Here is a 21,898-nt window from a genome sequence, read left to right on the forward strand (position 1 = left end):
TTCTTTAAGGTGGAACGCAATTACATTAAGGGAGAACACAACGAAATTAAGGAAACACGAATACACACTACACTACATCTAGTGGTCGATTGAATAGCCTACAACCAGCACAAACAGGGTTTGAGTTATTAACACATAATCCAGTCAGTTAAAAACCCAACAAGAAGGCTGTACCTAATACACTCATACCAGAGAAAACACACCCTAACATGCTAGTGCCGTTACAGTGCTAACAATGGTCCACCCAAAAACATTATTTGGTCAGTTGGAGTGCTCATATGGGGCTCTCTTTCTATTGATACATGATGTGGTGTCAACGGTACCCAAGCTAGTCAGGATGCGGTCTAAGGTGCTGCGTTCAGGTCACAGTCTCTCACTGAGGCGTGGGTTTGAATCTCACTTCTGACAGCTCATGCTTTATACAAATTTACATCTTTAACCCTCTACCATACATAATAATATGAAAAGATACAACAGTTCATCCAAAGCTTAGTCCACATGGGGGTGTTGTGGGATTGGTATTAGACCTTTGCAAGCAGGTCAGGATGGTTGAGTGGTCTAAGGTGCTGTGTTTAGTTTGCAGTTTCCTCTGGAGGTGTGGGTTAGAATTCCACTTCTAACGTTTTACATTTACATTTTCTGCATTTAGCAGACGCTCTCATCCAGAGTGACTTACAGAAGTGCTTCCATAGTAAACATTTCATTTCTCAAGTTTTAGTAAACAACAGTCAAAGAACACAAATCTGCTGAAACCTGTTAGAAGTGTTTTTTTTTTGTTAGTTTTTTTGGAAATGAAAAAAAAATGTTAGTAAATAAGTACAAGTCAGCTTAAGTGCTTAGTAAAAAGGTGGGTTTTTAATCGTTTTTTAAAGACAGCAAGAGACTCAGATGTTCGGACAGACAGAGGAAGTTCATTCCACCACTTGGGTGCCTTGATGCTCGTCTTCCTTTAGTCCTGGGTGGGGGCTCAAGTCGAGCGAGACTAGTGGCTTGGAGGTTGCGTGGTACAGAGCGAGGTTTGATTAGACCACGATGGTAGCTTGGGGCTGGTCCATTTTTGGCTTTGTAGGCGAGCATCAGTGTTTTAAACTGAATGCGTGCAGCTACAGCTCATGCTTTATACAAATTTACATCTTTAACCCTCTACCATACGTAATAATGTGAAAAGATTTGTTTCAAGATTGTTTCAAAGTTATTGCATGTTTGTCAATTAAAAAAATTAATAAAGGTCTTTAAACTAAACGATGAATGAAAATAGAGCGAAAACTGACCTCATTTTTGACGCAGCGTTTCAGTGAGCAATGACGAAAGGAGTCTGATGTTACGTGTTGCCTTTAAACGATCATAATGTTTCTGCATTGGAGAATGCAGGCATCGATCCCGCTACCTCTCGCACGCGAAGCAAGCACTCTACCAATTGAGCTAATTCCCCGTATCAAGAACTCTCCTTTACCCTTTGTAAATTGTAATGTACTAACAGATCATTGATGCTGCATTATAAAGTGGGGGTTCAACGTGTTTAAGCTCACGTACTCACGTTTATCGCAGCCTTTAGGACGAACTGAACCAAATCGTAACTTTGTACCACTGACAGACTGACTTAAGGGTTGATGCTGCATTATGTAAGGGCCAAAATAGTGCAGGATATACCAACTGTTTAGTGCAGTGCAATAACAAAGCAGCTCTGTGAAGCAAGAACTAAAATTATGATGCATGTCATTCAACATAAAATATGTGGGTATTAATATCTAAAACTCAGTGCATTATTAGGCTGCACATAAATATAGATTTAAACGGTCCTATATTTACTACAGTCTGTTTAAAACAACTAGTTGGTGTGGAGAACATGTTACACATACAGTGTGCAATTATTTCAAGCTTATCAAGTACATGCTATTTTACTTAGAAATATCTCACAAAGTACAAATTCTTCATCATTCTAAACAAACCATGTAGTACAGGACATTTTTTTATGTAACATGAAACAGTTCGACCGCACTGTGCACACAAACCTTAACTTGGTGTACCTTTGTATCGTTGCTGTTATCTCTAGCATCGCTCCGACTACATGCAACTATGATATAATAGGAAGCATAATAAAAAAAAAAAACTTGTACTCACCCAATAACTGTGTTTATACCTAAAATGGAACGCAGACACTGTGAAAACAGCATACGTTCTAAAGCCAATGAGCTTTTAAACAAGCTCAAACACACCGATGCACCACAGAGTCTTAAATTAAGCATACAGCACGATGGTTTAGCAGAAGAAATGTTGTAAGAAAGGAAGCCCTTAAATACTGACCGTCTTGTTGCTCTGCTTGCAAGCTTACTGTAACAAAAGAATGGTCGTGTATCTGATGGGTTAAGATTAGTCGCTACTCCAACAGTTCTTCGCTGTGGCTGGTTAAATGCTGGAAATTACCGCTTACCTAATGCAGTAAGAAGCAACTCACTCGAACAGGGACTTGAACCCTGGATCCTCATATTAAAAGTCTGATGCTCTACCAACTGAGCTATCGGGGCTCTGCAACCTGCTTTAATCCCCACAAGGATGTGACTTAAATTACAAACTTTAACATATGTTGTCCTGTAGAACTTCAATTATTATAAAATGTTTTTATTTCTGTTTCGGCTCTCTTGAAGGCGATTATATCAAGTTTTAGGTGAAGTATGTTGCTGCTTACACACACAAAAAAAAACATCTCAGGAGGAGAATTTTGCAGGTAGATCACAAACAGATTCCTTTCTTTCACCTTTTTCCTTTTTTCCTGTATCAATTGCACGATTGTTTTCCAGTCCTTAAATGTTATGTGCATTGATATGTGGCAAGAGAAAAAAATCCATAAAAATCAAATTGAGTTAGCAAAGAACCTTGAATTATACTAAAGAGTTCTTCAAGTAGAAACAGTTCTAGCAAAAACACAAAAAACCCTTAAGACTTCTTAGTCTTATATCAGCAGTAGTAGGTCATGTTTAACTGGTTTAATATTGTTTAAGCGCTGATTATCGGCGGTTTTCCATGCATTTTGACGGACTTTTAAATGCGCAATCTGGCAACCCTGGCTGAAGCGTTCATTCATATTTTGGAGCGATGTATGTTTGTATGCTAGAATATAAATAACATCTTTTACAAACTGCTGTCTATTTACATTGACATTTTCCCTTCTGTCTAAACATTTTTGGAATTGGGTTTGTAAAAGTAAGCGATATTGTGGATAATATATTTAATGAGCTGAACTAACTGAGAGAAGCGCTAACGGTGGTGGAAGAGTCTAAAAGGGTTTGGAACATAGTCGTATCATCATAGCAGTACAACACAGTTTTGTCCGTAGCATCCGAAAATATCCAGAAGCTAATATACAAAAAACGTTTATTTTAATAAACTTACCTTGTTAATAAAGTATGACCATAAAATCTAAACAAACACAGTATCCGCTGCTGCAGTCTCTACACAAACTTTTCTGCACTGAAATCTCAAGGACACATTTTATGGATATTACGGTAATGCACTGAAAACGCGTCCTACAGTCATGCAAGCACATACAGCAGTGTGTGAGTTTACACTAATCAACCATAACATTAAAACCACCTCCTTGTTTCTACACTCACTGTCTATTTTATCAGCTCCACTTACCATATAGAAGCACTTTGTAGTTCTACAATTATTGACAGGACCACCACAGAGCAGGTATTATTTGGATGGTGGATCATTCTCAGTACTGCAGTGACACTGACATGGTGGTGGTGTGTTAGTGTGTGTTGTGCTGGCATGAGTGGATCAGACACAGCAGCGCTGCTGAAGTTTTTAAATACCTTGTCCACTCACTGTCCACTCTATTAGACACTCCTACCTAGTTGGTCCACCTTGTAGATGTAAAGTCAGAAACGATCGCTCATCTATTGCTGCTGTTTGAGTTGGTCATCTTCTAGACCTTCATCAGTGGTCATAGGACGCTTCCCACTGGGTGCTGATGGCTGGATGTTTTTGGTTGGTGGACTATTCTCAGTCCAGCAGCGCTGCTGTGTCTTATCCAGTAATACCAGCACAACACACACTAACACACCACCACCTGAATTTCCTGCATAAATTTGTAATAAAATATTTTCTGCCTTACTCAGCCCTCTGCTTCCTTGTATAGAAATAGGCTAAAAACCGGGTGTAGTAAGTCCTGCTGTCCACAACAAAGGACGTTGGATAAATGTTTTGTTTAGAAAGGGTTAAAATTGCTGTACATTTCTGTAATCTTTATAAACTGAAGTTACGACTCATATTGAACAAAACTGATCTCTTACTTTGCTTTGTGACATTAATAAAAAGCTCAGGATGTACTCTATAAAATACAGTAGTACTCAAATGGATTGCATAAACGGTGCTTGAGTTAGAGATCTCGGACACATGTCAAGAAAAATTTATTTATATAGCGCTTTTTACAATGAACATTGTCTCAAAGCAACTTTACAAAATCCAGGACCAACAGACCAAAAACCCCTATTGAGCAAGCCGAGGGCGACTGTGGCAGGGAAAAACTCAGGAAGAAACCTTGAGAGGAACCAGACTCAGCAGGGACACGTCCTTCTTGGGTGGCCTGGAGGATCCAGTCTGTGATAAAGTCCATTTTAAGTTCTGGACATTTTTGGTGCAAACACGCCAGGTCCCCGTCACATCTAGTAGGAGCAGCATTGTTGGCACTGCAGTCTCGAGTTGCAGTCTTTAACCTCGAGAGGGTGAACAGGTTTCCGTCAGAGCCTCCTCGGATTAAAACAACAGAAGATGTTGTTACAATGTGAAATCGTTAAGAGTAAAATATCAGAGAGTTTTACAGGTTTAGACTCCAGCACCCCTAACTATTACAGCATAACTAGGTTTGCTTGTTTAGTTTGAAAAGACCAATCAAAAGCCTGAGTAAATAAATATGTTTTCAATCTAGACTTGAACATAGAGACTGTGTCCGAGTTCTGACAGCGGATCTCCCTAAGTTTGAAGCAGATCTGTGATGGAAATGTTGTGTTTCAATAAACAATAAAAGTTATCAGGAGCAATTTCTTGGAAAGACTCCAAAAGGGGTTACCAAAAGTACAGTTGTTTTACATCAGGGGTGCCCAATACGTCAATCACGATCTACCAGTCGATCGCACAGTGCATACAGGTAGATCGCCCCTCATTTTAACAAGTCAACGTGATTGACATAAAATGTGGCCACTGTTTTTGTAAATTTGCGGTTTGCCTCCACCTAGTGGGCATTTTAAGAAATGCAATATATTACAGGTTAGAACAGGGGTGCACAACTTCTTTTTACCAAGGGCCGATTTCACATAAACACCTAAACCAGAGGGCCACACATTTCATTTTTACAGATCTGTCCACATGAATTTGTAATACAGTTAGGGCTGGGTGATATTGAAAAAAAAAATCGATTATTTTCAAATGTATTATTGATTCTCGATTGCGATCGCAAATTTTTTTTTTTTTTGTATAATTCAATTGAAAAATTTTAATTTAAAAGACTGCAGAAATGCAAAAATAGTAACAGCACCACCTAATTATCCTTTCAAGGAACTCAAACTTTATAACAATATAACAATAATTAACAATAATTTGAACAAAATAGAAATCTTAATTAGCTATATCCTTTATATAAAAAACTCCCAAACAACTCACTTTAAATAATGTGCAGCATAAGAAAAGTGCAAAACCACAAACAGTTCTTTACAGGTTTTTTAAAAGGAACACGAGCCTGTTTACTGTTTCCACCATATAAGTGAGTCTGTATCAGTATCTACACTGGGGGACATCGAATAAGCACTCAGCTCAGCTTTGATTTTGTCTTCTTGTGACTGGGGGGGGTGTGGATGGACGGGGCACATTCCACGTCTTACCATATGGACTACAATTCCCATGAGCCCCTGGACTGTCACGTGACTACCACATGTCCCCGGTCAGCCAATCCTGATCGCGCTCACCGGAGTTTTGATTCAGTTCAGCTGTGTTTGGTTCCATGAATCTTATTTAAACTCTTCTGTTTTAGTCTCGTTGTGAAGTTTTGTCGATCGTGCTTGTCTCCTTATTTCTAAATCTAACCATTACCGTGTATAATCCTTGTTGTCTTCCGTTTGCTGCCTGTCTGTTTATCCTGTGTTTTTGGACTCTGCAGGGTTTTGTACACTGTTTTTGCCCTTTTAATATTAAACTTTCCCTGATTTATATTCCGCGAGCGTCTGGTCAGTTTCTGCCTCGTGACATGTTGGTATTTTAATTAAAATATAAAGTATGTAAACAATCGCGATTGTCACATTCTAACATTATGTGAAAACGTTCATTCTAACTAACAGAATTAATCGTGAAAATCGCCCAGCACTAAATACAGTTACATAAAATCAGGTACTTACAAGAAATGTGTTGGTCTGACACCAACTGATTAATGTGGTCGCAAACACACCAGACAAGAAAATACCTGTATGTCCATTCAGGGTTAAATTTTATATGCTCGAGATCCACTTTTCTTTGTTTACTCGTACTTGGTTTGGACAAACACATGGTGCAGCTGAAGTAACTTGTATTTACATCATTTACTTTTCAGTCGCAATTTCATGGAATTACCCGGTGAATTTAAAGTGACAGTATCATTTATTTAAAAATGCATCAGCACTTCATTTGGCGGGCCGGATCGAGAGTTTTGCCGGGCCGGATCTGGCCCGCGGGCCGTATGTTGTGCACCCCTGGGTTAGAACATAACATTAAAAAAACCTCTTTGTTTCTAAACTCACTGTCCATTTTATCAGCTCCACTTTCCATATTGAAGCACTTTGTAGTTCTACAATTACTGACTGTAGTCCATCTGTTTCTCTACATAATTTTAAAACCTGGAGAACGCGGGCATCGATCTCACTACCTCTCGCATGCTAAGCGAGCACTCTACCATTTGAGCTAATTCCCCTTACAAAGAGCCGAGTAGGCAAATTTTTGCTCAAGTCCAATCATAAAGACCAATTCCAATACCAGGAGTCGAACTCCGCCGCCTGGGTGAAAACCAGGAATCCTGACCGCTAGACCATATGGGAAACTGCAAGGCTCTGCACCGGCTGACACCAGCATCAGCCACTTCTTTTCGCTCTGCCAAGCCTTTGTCACCTTAACAAGACCTGCATTGTTGGATCTGGGGTACAGAGAACCACACACAAGGAGTTAGAGAGAAAAAAAGGCATAAGGTAACCGAGCCAGCCAGGAGTCGAACCTAGAATCTTCTGATCCGTAGTCAGATGCGTTATCCATTGCACCACTGGCCCCTGCATGATTGTGGTCGTGACCTCCCTGAAGCTCCAGCCCCATTTCCACTGGTGGCTCATGTTGGCTGCTCCTTGATAGACTCCCTCATATACCGGGAGTCGAACACAGGCCACCTGGCTAAAAGCAGTTTAGAGCCAAGTGTATTATGCTAGCAGGGGCCCCCAAGAGGGATAGGTCTCAACTGAGGTGCCAGACTAAACGTACAGCCCAACGTCGGCAGCAGGACGTTGCGTGATGGAAGCAAATTATCAATCTCTTATCAATCTCGTATTGACAATGGCTACAACACTGATCCAGTGTGGTTCCTCACAGGTACCACATTACTGCACGGGAGAAAGGCCTGGCAATCTACTTCCGTACTATGCCAAGAAAACTTGATGGAGCGTACAACTAAAGGAATGCGATATAGTGCTGGAAGATGCGCCCCTAGGTCGGAAGGCACTCAACAAGCTACTGGGGAAGAGCCGATGGTCGTCTTGAGTAGGATCAATGCTTATGATGCGCCAGGATCAAAGCCGCAAGGTCGTCTTGGTGCTGATGTCACTTGGTCGAAAGGGAAGATCAAATCAGATATATCATCAGACTAGGAACTTGGAATGTACGAACCATGAACCAAGGCAAACTCGACATTGTCAAAGCCAAAATGGACAGAACAGGACTTGATTTACTCAGAATTAGTGAACTAAAGTGGACTCAATCCGGACATTTCCAGTCAAACGAACATTGGTTCTACTATTCTGGAAATGATAACCAAAGACGAAATGGCGTTGCCTTTATTCTTAATCGAAGACTGGCCAATACTGTCCTGAAGTACAACACAGTCAGCGATAGAGTCATCTCGATACGACTACAAGGAGCACCAATCCATGTCACAGTCATACAAGTCTACTCACCAACAACAGATGCCAAGGAGGAGGACGTTGAACTATTCTATGAACAAGTTCAAGAGGAAATTGACAGGACGCAAAATCAAGACTTACTCATTATCATGGGAGATTTTAATGCCAAAGTGGGCCATGGCAAACAAGGAACTGTTGTTGGAAAGTTTGGACTTAGCAAACGAAAGATTCATTGACTTTTGTACAAAAAATCAACTGTCCATCATGAACACTTTCTTTCAACATCACAAAAGGAGACTCTACACATGGACATCACCAAATGGGGCCTATAAGAATCAGATTGACTACATATGTGTTCGCCAAAGATGGAGGTCGTCTATCATTACCATGAAAACACAGCCAGGAGCTGACTGTGGAACTGATCATGAACTTTTAACATCAAAAATTAGTCAAGCTGCACAAACGGACTAGACAACAGGCTGTTCCTAACTTTGACTTGACCAAAATACCTGAAGTTTTCTGGAATAGTCTGCACAACCGGTTCACATCTCTGGACACGGATGAAAATAAGCCTGAGGAACACATATAAAGACTATTATTACCGAAGAAGCTAGCAAGTCAATAAACAAGAGACAGAAAAGACCCCAGCAGCCGTGGATAACAGAAGAGACTCTAAAGATCATTGAAGAAAGACGAAGGGCAAAGGCAAAAGGTAACAAGCAGGCCAGGGACAACATCAGTAAAAGACTAAAGAGAGCCATTCGAACAGACAAAGAACTTTATTACCAAAAGATATGTACAGAGATAGAAAGTGAACATCTGAAGGGAAAGACCAGGAAGGTATACCTAAAGATCAAAGAGATACGACGAAAGTTTCAACCAAGAGTGGGCATGCTAAAAGACGCCAATGGGAACAAACTAACTGAGCCAGAACAGATCAAGGAAAGATGGAAAGAGTACACGGATCACCTCTATAAGAACGACTCAGTGATATGGGAAGAAATGGAGACTGGCAATGATAGAGAGCCAAACATCCTGAAAGATGAAGTCATTGCTGCGATTACACTTCTGTCAAACAACAAAGCGCCTGGATGTGACAATATTCCACTAGAGCTAATAAAGTCTTCTGAAGCAGCAGTTGATGTAATCACATGCCTGTGTCAACAGATATGGACAACTGGTAAATGGCCCAAGGACTGGACAAGATCAGTGTTTATTCCTATTCCGAAGAAGGGAGATGTTACTGACTGTGGAAACTATCGTACTATTGCGCTCATACTTCATTCCAGCAAAATACTACTGAAGATCTTACAAAGACGGTTGCAGCCTTACTTTGACAGAGAGCTGCTGGAGGAACAAGCAGGATTCAGGAGGGGCAGAGGTACAAGAGATGTGATTGCTAACATTAGGTGGATAATGGAAAAGGCCAAAGAATACAAGAAGGAGATTTATTTTTGCTTCATTGATTACAGTAAAGCCTTTGACTGTGTTGATCACCAGAAGCTTTGGATTACCATGAAGGAGGTGTGCCGAGCCATCTGATCAGCCTCATTAGGAACCTTTATACCGACCAAGAAGCAACAGTCTGAACAGAACACGGCGACACGGCATGGTTCAAAGTAGACAAGGATGCATCCTGTCGCCATTTCTCTTCAATTTGTACGCAGAGCCATTTTCAGGAAGGCTGGACTAACTGAAAAAGAAGAAGGAATTAAAATTGCTGGAAGAATCATCAACAATCTTAGATATGCAGATGATACAACTCTGATAACAACAAGTGCAGATGGAATGAAGTACTTATTACGGAGCATCAAGCTGGAAAGCTTGAACATGGGGCTGTTACTCAACACAAAGAAGACAAAGATATTGACTACTGCCAGATAAGTAGCGACACCGGAAATCAGACGGAGAATAGGTATGGGGAAATCAACAATGAAGTCACTGGACAAGGTCTTCAAATCGAGGAACATTTCACAATTGACGAAAATACGCCTTGTACATAGTTTAGTCTTCTCTGTGGTAATGTACGGATGTGAAACCTGGACGATAAAGAAACAAGACAGAAGAAGAATCAACGCCTTCGAAATGTGGTGTTGGAGAAGGATGTTATCAATACCTTGGACGGTCAGAAGAACAAACAAATCAATTTTGGAACAAATCAAGCCAGACATGTCACTTGAATCAAGGATCACTAAGCTACGACTTGCCTACTTTGGACACATCATACGAAGAGAGCGATCACTGGAGAAGGACATCATGGTCGGAAGAATAGAAGGAACAAGGCGAAGAGGAAGACCAGCAACTCGATGGCTCGACACAATCACAGTAACGGCAGAGAAGACCCTGGCGGACCTATCTAGACTTGCACAGGATCGATATTCCTACAGATCGTTCATCCATCAAGTCGCCATGGATCGAGATCGAGCCGAAGGCCAATAAATAAAAAAAAAAACCATATGGGAAACAGCAAGGCTCAGCACCAGCATCAGCCACTTCTTTCCACTCTGACAAGCCTTTGTCACCTTGACCAGAGCTGCATTGTTGGATCTGGGGTACAGAGAACCACACACAAGGAGTTAGAGAGACAAAAAGGAGGAGAGCATAGAAACCTTCCAAGCATGGCATACAAAAGGACAGTGCCGTGACCCGGATTCGAACCGGGGTTGCTGCGGCCACAACGCAGAGTACTAACCACTATACGATCACGGCTTCCCAGCGGTCAGTCACTGGTGGCTCATGTCGGCTGCTCCCTGGTAGACTGCAGTCATAGTTCCAACAGAACAAGACGCTTGAGCAATCGGCAATACCGCCCAACCCTAGTTACAATAGCATACGCTTCAATCAGGCTCTAAATCTCTTGAATCATATGCTAATTTCATGTTATAGTTCGCCTACAGATTTATACTTCTATCATTACCACTTAGTTATGCCACTTACTTATTAACTGTCATTATATGTGTTATGTTTTGTTAGTTTAAGAAACATTACAACGATTCAAAACTTAGCGCTGTGGTTTTAATTACCTCGGTGAGAAGAATAATCTGCTTTATTTATTTACCCCAACAGAAAGGGACTGATATGTTATGAATTAGGTTTGTTGAAACAAATTAGCCTAACCAAACAACTAAATGTTGGTGGTGCCTCGTGAAGCTATTAATTATAAAACAATAATTAAATGCAAATCTCTCTTTTACGCTACAATAAAGACCACTTCCCATACCCATAAAGAGACCAAAAAGCCATAAGGTAACCAAGTCAGCCAGTAGTCGAACTTAGACTGACCTGATTTTTAATGCTGCATTTCAGTGGGCAATGATGCAACGAGTTCATATTTTGTTTTGCCTTCAAGTGTTTTAGCTCATGTACTCTTTTCTGTATTATGTGTTGCTTTTAAACCATCACAGACTCACAGTTTATTTAAGATGTTCATCTCAGCCTTTAGGACGAACTGAAAAAAACTGTCTTTGTAACACTGACAGACTTAAGTGTTGATGCTGCATTTTAAAAGGGAATGTTGTGAATATCAGCGGTTCATCTTTTACCAAGCAGTTCACTTAATAAACCATCAAAAAGTCACATAACGATACAAAAAAGTGGTTTTAAAAATCCAAGACATTACAAATTTGGAAAATTAAAAGTTATTGCATGTTTGTCAATGTAAAAAATCAAACAAAACGATTAATTACAGAGCCTGAATGTCTTTGTAACACTTACAGACTGATCTGATTTTTGATGCTGTGTTTCAGTGAACAATGACGCAACGAGTTTCATATTACGTGATGCCCTTAAATAATCATAATGTTTCTGTACTGGAGAATGCGGGCATCGCTCCCGCTACCTCTCGCATGCTAAGGGAGCGCTCTACCATTTGAGCTAATTCCCCTGACGAAGAAACCACCTTTACCCCTTGTAATGTACTAACAGAGCAGAGCGTTGATGCTGCATTATGTAGACAAAATAGTGCAGGATATACCAACTGTTTAGTGCAGTGCAATAACAAAGCGGCTCTGTGAAGCAAGAACTGAAATTATAAAGCATGTAATTCAACATTAGATATGTGGCTATTAATATCTAAAACTCAGCGCATTATTAGGCTGCACATAAATATAGATTTAAACGGTCCTCTATTTACTACAGTCTGTTTGCAACAGCTGGGCGTACAACTAGTTGGTGTGGAGAACATGTTACACATGTAGTGTGCTATTATTTCAAGCTGATCAAGTACATGCTATTTCACTTAGAAATATCTCACAAAGTACAAATTCTTCAACTTTCTAAATAAACCATGTAGTACGGGACATTACCGCTTACCCAACGCAGTAATAAATGACTCGCCCGAACAGGGACTTGAACCCTGGACCCTGATGCTCTACCGACTGAGCTATCCGGACTCTGCAACCTGCTTTAATCCTCACAAGGATGTGACATAAATTACAAACTTTAACATACACTACCGCTCAAAAGTTTGGGATCACTGTGAAAGTTTCTTGTTTTCAATGGAAACACACATGAGATGAAGAAATATAGCAAATAAACAGGACATGCACACATTGTCAGAGTAAGAAATTTTGATTTTAATGTAAATGATGATTGTGTACTTCAAATTTTGCCTTAATCAAAAAAGCCACCTTTTGCAGCAATTACAGCCTGGCAGACCCTAGGCATTCTAGCTGTCAATTTTTCAAGGTAATCTGATGTGATTTCACCCCATGCTTCCTGGAGCATCTCCCTGGAGCATGGATTGTCTTGATGCAGTCTTCCTCTGTACCATACGGTCCAGCTGCTCCCACAACAGCTCAATAGAGTTCAGATCCGGAGACTGTGCTGGCCACTCTATTACAGTCAGAATTCTGGCTGACTCCTTATTTCCTAAATATTGCTGACACATTTTGGAGTTGTGTTTGGGGTCATTATCCTGTTGTAGGATGGAATTGGCCCCAATCAAGCGCTGTCCACAGAGTATGGCATGGCATTGCTAAATCTTGTGGTTGCATTCTTTCTTCAAGGTCTTTCCCACTCTATATAAATCTCCTATTTTACCACCTCCAAAGCATCTCCAGACCATCATGCTGCTTGACAGATGGCATTAAGCATTGGTCTTGCATCTTTTCATTGTTCCTGCGCCTCACAAATGTTCTTCTGTTTGGTCCAAAGACCTCAAACTTGGACCCATCTGTCCACAACACCTTCTTCCAATCTTCCAGTGTCCAATGTTTTTTCTCTTTGGCCCATCACAGTCTTTTCTTTTTATTGGCCTGTGTGAGGTATGGCTTTTTCTTGGCAATTCTGCCATGAAGTCCAGCATCCTGAAGTCACCTCTTCACCGTTGATGCTGACACTGGTGTTTGACGGGTTCCATTTAGTGCAGCTGTCAGTTGACAACCTGTGAGGCATCTTTGTCTCAAACTGCACAGTCTAAGATATTTATCTTCTTGCACAGTTGTGCACCGGGGCCTCCCACTCCTTTTTCTGTCCTTGTTGGAGCCAGTTTGTGCTACTCTCTGAAGGGAGTAGTTAACAGCATGGTAAGATATTTTCAGTTTCTTTGCAATATCTCGCACTGAGTAGCCTTTCTTTCTTAACACAACAATAGACTGATGGGTCTCTAAAGAAAGTTGTTTCTTTCTGGCCATTTTGATCCTGTAAGCAAGCCAACAACTGCTGATGCTTCAGATACTAAACTAACCTAGAATGTCGTGCTCCCTTTTATGCTCCCTTATTAGTATAACGTTTTTAAGCTGTGCAACAAAATTGAAAAAGGGTTTCCTAACAATCAATTAGCCTAATAACATTCTTAACTTGGATTGGCAGCCATACCAGGAGATTGAGGCAGAGGACTGAGAATTGCTGATAATAGAACTATATGCAAAATAGGCCTCTATACAAAAAAAGTCTTTTATGCAAACATTTTCATTCTTTAAAAATCATCTGATACATTTAAATTAATTGTGTAATGAACAAAATTGTTTGTGAATTGCATGGAAATGTGTTTTTCTTTGGAAAAGAGAGAAATTTGCAAGTGATCCCAAACTTTTGAGCGGTAGTGTACGTTGTCCTGTAAAACTTCAATTAATATAAAAAGGTTTTATTGCCAAAAGTATTCACTCGTCTGCCTTCACACGCATATCAGAATCAGAATCACTTTATTTCGCCAGGTATGTTACACATACGAGGAATTTGCTTTGGTGATACACTCAATGATACACACAACAGTCCACATAGTAGTACAAACAATACACATAATAGTACAGACAATTACACATGTATGACATGTAACATAGAACATATTTAACAGACCCGACAGCACACGGACTGTTAACCAGTATTTACCAACGTTTGCCCAAGAGAACAACTTTGGTTAAAAAGTGTTACAGCTCTGGGGAAAAAGCTGTTAGCATGTCTTGATGTGTTTGTTTTTATTGTCCTGAGTCTTCTGCCAGATGGTAGAGTTTGAAAAAGGTGATGTCCAGGATGAGAGGGGTCTGCTGTAATTTTGCCGGCACGCTTCAGCACTCTGCTGTTGTAAATGTCCTGAAGCGTTGGCAGACTACATCCAATGATCCTCTCCGCTGTCCTGATTATACGCTGGAGTTTGGCTCGTTCATGTGATGTTGAGGAACCAAACCAGATGATGATGATGGATGATGTGAGGATGGACTCTATTATTGCTGTGTAGAACTGGATCAGCAGACTCTGTGGCAGGTTGAATTTCTTCAGCTGTCTCAGGAAGAACATTCTCTGCTGAGCCCTCTTGGCGATGGAGAGCGTGTTCTTTTCCCACTTTAGGTCCCTGGATAAGGTGGTGCCCAGGAACTTAAGTGACTCCACCACTAAGGCCATAGAGCCATTAATTGTGAGGGGGTGTAAGGAGGGTGCGTTGCGCCTGAAATCCACCACCATCTCTACAGTCTTTTGTGTGTTGATCAGCAAGTGGTTGTCGCTGCACCAGGAGACCAACTGCTCGACTTCCTTTCTGTAGGCAGACTTGTCACCATCGGTTATGAGGCCCACCACAGTGGTGTCATCAGCAAACTTAAGGATCTTTACAGCTGGTTCCTTAGAAACACAGTCATTGGTATAAAGACTGAAGAGAAGGGGTGAAAGCACACAGCCTTGTGGTACACCAGTACTTAGGTTCCGCTGGTCTGAAGTGTGTTTTCCTAGCCGTACCTGCTGTGTCCTATTAGTCAGAAAGTCCATGATCCACCGGCAGATGGCATCCGGCACTGACAGCTGGGACAGTTTGACCTGCAGCAGCTCTGGCACTATGGTGTTAAAAGCCGAGCTGAAGTCCACAAACAGAACTCGAACGTAGGTTCCAGGACTGTCGAGATGCTGTAGTATGAAGTGCAGGGCTACATTGACTGCATCATCGACAGATCTATTTGCTCTGTATGCAAACTGCAGGGGATCCAGTAAAGAATTTGTGATGCTCTTTAGGTAGGCTAGGATCAAGCGTTCGAAGACCTTCATGACTACAGATGTCAGGGCTACAGGTCTGTAATCATTCAGTCCAGAAATGTTCATTTTTTTGGGGACTGGTCGATGTTTTGAAGCATGAAGGAACAGGGCAAAGTTCTAATGATCTGTTAAAAATGTGAGTGAAGGTAAGCGCCAGTTGATTGCTGCAGTGCTTAATGGTGGATGGAGAGATTCCGTCTGGCCCAGGAGCTTTTCTCACCTTTTGTTTCTTAAAGAGTCTGTTAACGTCCCGCTCGTTGATGGTTAAAGGAGCCGGGGACAGAGGTGAGAGAGCCAGGGTGGAGGAGGAGGAGGATGAAGAATTAGCTGAGAAAGGCTGAGAATTGTCCTTATTGTATTCGAATCTGCAGTAGAACTCGTTCAGGTCGTTGGGGAGTTGACGGTCATTCAGGAGAAGGGGGGTCTTTCGCACCTTGTAGTTAGTGATCTCTTCGAGGCCCCTCCAGACTGAAGTTGGGTCGTTAGCAGCAATCTGGCTTTTCAGCTTTTCTGAATATTCCTTTTTTGCTGACCTTTCTCCAGCTTGTATTTGAACTTTGACTTGCATATAAACTTGAGTGACTCCCATTCTTAATCCAAAGGCTTTAATATGATGTCGGCCCACCCTTTGCAGCTATAACAGCTTCAACTCTTCTAAAAAGGCGTTCCATTTCTTAGTGCTACATACATCAGTTGTATTCCACACAGATCAGCATGCAATGAAACTTTCCAACGCATTATTAACTGGATTCATATTATGCCATCTAGTGGACGATTGAATAGCCTACAGCAAGCACAAACAGGGTTTGAGTTCTTAATAAATAATGCAATCAGTTTAAAACCCAACAAGAAGGCTGTACCTAATACACTCATACCAGAGAAAACACACCCTAACACGCTAGTGCTGTTACAGTGCTAACAATGGTCCACCCAAAAAACATTATTTGGTCAGTTGGAGATCTCATATGGGGCTCCCTTTCGATTGATATTTCATTTACAGCCTAGTGACAAAGTGTACAGTGCAGCAGATGGGTTAGAGTCAGTAAATATATCATACATAATAATGTGAAAAGATTCAGGAGCTCGTACAAATATTAGTTCGTGTGGGGCGGGAGTGGTGTCAACAGTGTCCAAGTTAGACAGAATGGTTTAGCAGTCTAAGGCACTGTATTCAGTATGCAGTATTCACTGGAGGGGTGGGTTCAAATCCCACTTCTGATAGCTCATGCTTTATACAAATTTACGTCTTTAACCCTCTACCATACATAATAATGTGAAAAGATTAAGCAGTTTGCACAAATCTTAGTCGGTGTGGGCGAAAGTGGTATCACTGACATCCCATCTAGTCAGGATGGCCGAGCGGTCTAAGGTGCTGCGTTCAGGTCGCAGTCTCCCCTGGAGGCGTGGGTTCAAATCCCACTTCTGACAATTCCTGCTTTATACAAATTTACATCTTTAACCCTCTACCATACATAATAATGTGAAAAGATACAAAAGTTCGTACAAATCTTAGTCCTAGTTAGTCTTTTTTTTTATTATTGTTTCAAATGCCATTAATAATTTATAATCACTGATTTGTGAGATATCAGCAGTAGTAGATCATGTTTAACTGGTTTAATATTGTTTAAGCGCTGATTATCGGCTGTTTTTCGTGAGTATGTTGGGCGGTTTTCCATCCATTTTGACTGACTTTGAAATGCGCAATCTGACAACCCTGGCTAAAGCGTTTATTCATATTTTGGAGCGATGTACATTTGTATGCTAGAATATAAATAACATCTTTTACAAACTGCTGTCTATTTACATTTTCTCTTCTGTCTAAACATTTTTGGAATTGAGTTTGTAAAAGTAAGCGATACAGTAGATAATATATTTAATGAGCTGAACTAACTGAGAGAAACGCTAACGGTGGTGGAAGAGTCTAAAAGGGTTTGGATACAGTCGTATCATCATAGCAGTACAACACAGTTTTGTCCGTAGCATCCGAAAATATCCAGAAGCTAATATACAAAAAACATTTATTTTAATAAACTTACCTTGTTGAAAAAAGTATGACCACAATTTCTAAACAAACACAGTATCCGCTGCTGCAGTCTCTACACAAACTTTGCTGCACTGAAATCGCAAGAACACATTTTACGGATATTACGGTAATGCACTGAAAACGCGTCCTACAGTCATGCAAGCACATACAGCAGTGTGTGAGTTTACACTAATCAACCATAACATTAAAACCACCTCCTTGTTTCTACACTCACTGTCTATTTTATCAGCTCCACTTACCATATAGGAGCACTTTGTAGTTCTACAATTATTGACATGAGCACCACAGAGCAGGTATTATTTAGGTGGTGGATGATTCTCAGCACTGCAGTGACATGGTAGATATAAAGATATAGACATACTTTATTTGTCTTATATACATAGTACAAAGAAATTATTTCTTTGCATATCCCAGCTTGTTTGGAAGCTGGGGTCAGAGTGCAGGGTCAGCCATCGTACAGCACCCCTGGAGCAGACAGGGGCCTTGCTCAAGGACCCAACAGTGGCTGCATAGCAGAGCCTGGATTTGAACCGCCAATTCTGGGTAATAGCCCAAAGCTCTACCCACTAGGCTACCACTGTGGTGGTGTGTTAGTGTGTGCTGTGCTGGTATAAGTGGATCAGACACAGCAGCACTGCTGGAGTTTTTAAATACAGTGTCCACTCACTGTCCACTCTATTAGACACTCCTACCTAGTTGGTCCACCTTGTAGATGTAAATTCAGAAACGATCGCTCATCTATTGCTGAGTTGGTCATCTTCTAGACCTTCATCAGTGGTCATAGGACGCTTCCCACAGGGTGCTGTTTGCTGGATGTTTTTGGTTGGTGGACTATTCTCAGTCCAGCAGTAACAGTGTTTAAAAACTCCAGAAGCGCTGCTGTGTGTGTCTTATTGCAGGGAAGACACACACACACACCCATTGGGCAATTCAGTGTCTCCAATTAACCCCAGGAAACCCACACAGACACTGGAAGAACATGCAAACTCCACACAGAAAGGACGCAGAGCGGCCCGCCTGGGGATTGAACCCAGGACCTTCTTGCTGTGAGGTGACAGTGCTACCCACCAAGCCACCCCTTAAATCTGACTCTCTTGCATACATTTGTAATAAAATCTTCTGTCTTACTTAGCCTTCTGCTTCCTTGTATAGAAATAGGCTAAATACAGGGGGTAGAAAGTCCTGCTGTCCACTACAAAGGACATTGAATGAAATTGCTGTACATTTTTAAATCTTTTAAAACAATTTGATTATTAGGAAAAGATTACAAGAAAGATCATGAGCTGCCACACACCCACAAATGTGACATTAATAAAAAGCCCAGGGTGTACTCTATAAAGTACAGTAGTACTCAAATGGATTGCATCAATGGTGCTTGTGTTAGAGATCTCGGACACATGTTCCCACAGGGGACAAAAATGAATTGCTCTGTCTCAGAAGGATATGTTAATTAAAGCTCATAATGTCACTCATTACAGTTTACTTTAGAAATACAAGATCTGATAACTGACCTTACAAATTTTGAAGCAGATCTGTGATGGAAATGTTGTGTTTCAATAAACAATAAAAGTTATCAGGAGCAATTCCTTAGAAGGACACCAAAGGGGTTACCAAAAGTACAGTTGTTATACATCAGGTGTGCCCAATACGTCGATCGTGATCTACCAGTTGTTCGCACAGTGCATACTGGTACATCGCCCCTCATTCTAACAGGTCAGCGTGATTTACATGAAATGTGGCCACTGTTTTTCTAATTTGCGGTTTGCCTCCACCTCCACCTAATTTATTACAGGTTAGAACATAACATAAAAAAACCTCTCTGTTTCTAAACTCACTGTCCATTTTATCAGCTCCACTTACCATATAGAAGCACTTTGTTGTTCTACAATTACTGACTGTAGTCCATCTGTTTCTCTACATGAATTTAAAACCTGGAGAATGCGGGCATCGATCCCGCTACCTCTCGCATGCTAAGCGAGCGCTCTACCATTTGAGCTAATTCCCCTGATGAAGGACCCTCCTTTACCCTTTGTAAATTGTAATGTACTAACAGAGCATTGATGCTGCATTATGAAAGGGCCAAAATAGTGCAGGATATGCCAACTGTTTAGTGCAGTGCAATAACAAAGCGGCTCCGTGAAGCAAAAACTAAAATTATGATGCATGTAATTCAACATAAAATATGTGGGTATTAATATCTAAAACTCAGTGCATTATTAGGCTACACATAAATATAGATTTAAACTGTCTTCTATTTACTACAGTCTGTTTGAAACAGCTGGGCGTACAACTATTTGGTGTGGAGAACATGTTACACATACAGTGTGCTATTATTTCAAGCTGATGAAGTACATGCTATTTTACTTACAAACATCTCACAAAGTACAAATTCTTCATCATTCTAAATAAACCACGTAGTACGGGACACTACCGCTTACCTAATGCAGTAAGAAGCAACTCGCCCAAACAGGGACTTGAACCCTGGACCCTCAGATTAAAAGTCTGATGCTCTAACGACTGAGCTATCCAGGATCTCGAACTTACTTTAATCCTCACAAGAATGTGACTTAAATTACAAACTTTAACATACGTTGTCCTGTAAAACTTCAATTTATATAAAATGTTTTTATTTCTGTTTCGGCTCTCTTGAAGGCGATTATATCAAGTTTTAGGTGAAGTATGTTGCTGCTTACACACACAACGAAAAACATCTCAGGAGGAAAATTTTATGTTATGTGCATTTATATGTGGCAAAATAAAAAAAATCTATAAAAATCAAATTGAGTTAGCAAAGAACCTTGAATTATACTAAAGGGTTCTTCAAGTAGAAACAGTTCTAGCAAGAACACAAAAAACCCTAAAGAAACACTTCTTAAGACTTAGTCTTAGTTTTTTATTATTTCAAATGCCATTAATAATTTATAATCACTGATTTGTGAGATATCAGCAGTAGTAGGTCATGTTTAACTGGTTTAATATTGTTTAAGCGCTGATTATCGGCTGTTTTTCGTGAGTATGTTGGGCGGTTTTCCATGCATTTTGGCTTAATTTGAAATGCGCAATCTGGCAACCCTGGTTGAAGCGTTCATTCATATTTTGGAGCGATGTATGTTTGTATGCTACAACCCCTGGCAAAAATTATGGAATCACCACTCTTGGAAGATGTTCTGTCAATTGTTTAATTTTGTAGAAAAAAAATAAATCACAGACATGCCACAAAACTATCATTTTTCAAAATGTCAACCTTCTGGCATTAAGAAACAATAAAAAAAAGAAACAAATATAATAGTTGTGGTCAGTCACAATTGCTTTTTTTAGATCAAGTAGAGGAAAAAAATATGGAATCACTCAAATCTGAGGAAAAAATTATGGAATCACTCTGTAATTTGCAGTTTAAAAACAAAACATCTGCAGCAGATTAGATTTGCTAATTATTCTTCAGTTTAAAAAGAGTGCTTACACCTCGGAGAGCTGTTGCACAAAGCAGATTGTCATGAATCATGGTTCCAACACAAGATATGTCAGTTGAAACAAATGAGAGGATTATAAAACTCCTTCAAGAAGATAAATCATTGTGGAATGTCGCAAAAGATGTTGGTTGTTCCCAGTAAGCTGTGTTTAAAATCTGGACCAAGTACAAACAAAATGGGAAGGTTGTAAAAGGGAAGCATACTGGTAGACCAAGTAAGACATCAAAGCATCAAGATAGAAAACTTCTTGAAAACAGAAAATGCACAACAAAACAAATGAGAAACAAGTGGCCGGAAAGTGGAGTCAATGTCTGTGACTGAACTGTAAGAAATCACCTAAAATAAATGGGATTTACATACAGAAAAGCCAAACAAAAGCCACCATTAACACCTAAAAAGAAAAGAACAAGGTTAAAGTAGGCTAAAGAAAAGCAATCGTGGACTGTGGGTGACTGGATAAAAGTGATCTTCAGTGATGAATCGCGAATCTGCATTGGGCAAGGTGATGATGCTGGAACTTTTGTTTGGTGTCTGTCCAATGAAATTTATGAAGATAACTGCCTAAAGAAAACATGTTAATTTCCACAGTTGTTGATGATATGGGCCTGCATGTTGGGTAAAGGCACAGGGGAGATGGTCTTCAATAAATGCCAAAGTCCACATTGAAATTTTGGACGCTTTTCTTATTCCATCAGTTAAAAGGATGTTTGGTGATGATGACTTCATTTTTCAAGATGATAATGCATCTTGCCATAGGGCAAAGGACGTGAAAACTTTCCTTCAAGAAAACATATAAT

At 40.4% G+C, this 21,898-nt stretch overlaps 4 non-coding genes and 1 pseudogene across 4 annotated transcripts; 2 read left to right on the top strand and 3 right to left on the bottom strand.

Annotated features, from left to right (window-relative positions):
* Nucleotides 1–7,213: 7,213 nt before the first annotated feature.
* Nucleotides 7,214–7,286, bottom strand: trnar-acg (transfer RNA arginine (anticodon ACG)). The gene has a single exon. It is a non-coding gene; the product is annotated as a tRNA-Arg (tRNA).
* Nucleotides 7,287–7,563: 277 nt separating this feature from the next.
* Nucleotides 7,564–9,668, top strand: LOC134322040 (uncharacterized; annotated as a pseudogene).
* Nucleotides 9,669–10,763: 1,095 nt separating this feature from the next.
* On the bottom strand, nt 10,764–10,835 carry trnah-gug (transfer RNA histidin (anticodon GUG)). The gene has a single exon. It is a non-coding gene; the product is annotated as a tRNA-His (tRNA).
* A 6,097-nt stretch (nt 10,836–16,932) lies between these two features.
* On the top strand, nt 16,933–17,015 carry trnal-cag (transfer RNA leucine (anticodon CAG)). The gene has a single exon. It is a non-coding gene; the product is annotated as a tRNA-Leu (tRNA).
* A 2,548-nt stretch (nt 17,016–19,563) lies between these two features.
* On the bottom strand, nt 19,564–19,636 carry trnaa-agc (transfer RNA alanine (anticodon AGC)). The gene has a single exon. It is a non-coding gene; the product is annotated as a tRNA-Ala (tRNA).
* Between the last annotated feature and the right edge of the window lie 2,262 nt (nt 19,637–21,898).

Source organism: Trichomycterus rosablanca, chromosome 10 (assembly GCF_030014385.1).
Source record: "Trichomycterus rosablanca isolate fTriRos1 chromosome 10, fTriRos1.hap1, whole genome shotgun sequence".
Classification (NCBI taxonomy): Eukaryota; Metazoa; Chordata; class Actinopteri; order Siluriformes; family Trichomycteridae; genus Trichomycterus; species Trichomycterus rosablanca.